This window comes from Aplysia californica, unplaced genomic scaffold, assembly GCF_000002075.1.
Source record: "Aplysia californica isolate F4 #8 unplaced genomic scaffold, AplCal3.0 scaffold00586, whole genome shotgun sequence".
Classification (NCBI taxonomy): domain Eukaryota; kingdom Metazoa; phylum Mollusca; class Gastropoda; order Aplysiida; family Aplysiidae; genus Aplysia; species Aplysia californica.
This window is the reverse complement of record NW_004797856.1, coordinates 185,285-187,093: the sequence shown is the minus strand read 5'-3', so window position 1 is coordinate 187,093 and position 1,809 is coordinate 185,285. Positions and strand designations below refer to the sequence as shown.

The window sequence follows — 1,809 nt, the reverse complement described above, 5'->3', positions numbered from 1 at the left end:
ATTCAAAACTATTTGTACCCTGTTTCACAATTTCAGAAAGGTCATATTATGTGGTACATTCCGTGTGGTTCCCCATCGGCTGCATGATTAACTACAGTGCTTCCACTCTTCCGTATTTTTACGGAAATCCGTACTTTCTGCCAGTTCCGTACTTGTCCCTCCATCATTATCTACTCCCTCCTTAAAAAAAACTGCGACAGTGCAGGACTGCCGAAATTCCGTACTCGCCTTCGTATCGTCCTTATATAAGGTACGGATATTTACGGTAATTCTCTCGGCAACAAGTTAACGTTATAGAAACCTGCCAAATTGCGCATTTCCTGCAATCGGACATTATACCGCTATGTCCCAGTCCCATACATTCATTGCAGGTTGGTCGGCAGTGCATTTTTTACCTGCAGATGGATCAAAATCTGGCGAACCTTTTGTGTCAACTTCATCCTTTCTGTCATTCACTCATTCAATTCCTTCCGTCTATCTTCGGATTGTTGCCGCGGCTGGAAAATCTGCGCGTTGATCAAGACTGATTTTGATCTTAGACAGAAAATTACTGTCGGAAAGAAACTTTTTTCGCAAATGTTATCTAGATCTAGAGAAATTATCAATGCGAAGATTCTACGGCACGTGAACGCAATATAAGGACCGCGATGAAAGAAATATAATTTTATGCTGATACGGTCGTGACCACTACGGATGGGATCGCCGATTGCGCTGATCGCTCGACTTGGTCGAACAACCGTGTTTGCTTTGAAACTGAAAACAAACACGTTTGTTTTTGAGGCGATCGAGTCGGGCGATCGGCCGATCCCGTCCATAGTGAGCACCACGTATAAAATCAAGAATAATTCGAAGTGGTGTTCCGAGGTTGTGACAGGCGACTTTCAGACATGAAAATTTAGAAAAAAAATGTTGGTATACGCTGCGCAACCGTATTTTCAAGGTACATCTATTCATTATTCCCAGGTTTGCCTGCTGTCAATGGTGCGACTACAAATTAATTGAATTATAGTAGCAATGAAATGGGAACCTGCTTTTAAACATTTCCAGCAAAATGTTGGTGAAAAAATAAATATTATGGGCTGTAGGCAATATCTTCAAACAGGCTCCCAAATGCCATTTTCTACCCTCTAAAAGCACAAAACTTCAATTTCTGCGGGGGCTTCGCCCCCTGGACCCCCACCCTGTACCCTGCTGGGGCGGCCCCCAGACCCCCCGCAGAATTGTCCTTACTTTTTAGCTTCAGCTGGTGGAAGCACTGTAACTAGCTCACAGCGAGCTCGTGTTGTGGTACATCTAGTAACATGGCCTTAGAGAGCAAACATCCGTGTCGTTGCCCTCTTGTGTAGTTGACTAACAGTAGTGACAGACTTTCCTATGGAGATTGGTCACATGTATGCCGACCCTCACTCACTCACAGACAGACAGACAGACAGACAGACAGACAGACATACAGACAGACAGACAGACAGACAGACAGACAGACAGACAGACAGACAGACAGACAAAGATATATAACACAGTACAGACACACACTTAGACACATACATAGACACCTTCATTCACACAAAGACACACACATACAAACACACACACTAGAGCTTGAGTCTGCTAAATGAATCGAAGGCTTTCGAACAGCGGACTGCTTGCGCCAGAGGCTTGCAAGCGGGCTTGTGCTTTGCGTTGTCTGCCGCTCGCTACCGGGGGGAACTTCCAGTGAGTTGTGACTGCGACAGTCTCTAGCACACACACATGCGTACGTAGATACAAAAACACACACACACACACACACACACACACAGGCAACATTAT

At 44.9% G+C, this 1,809-nt stretch overlaps 1 protein-coding gene across 1 annotated transcript in view; it reads right to left on the bottom strand.

Moving 5' to 3' along the window:
* The window catches only part of LOC106012964, a 21,652-nt gene that overhangs the window by 10,832 nt on the left and 9,011 nt on the right, over positions 1–1,809 (bottom strand). The window lies entirely within an intron of this gene.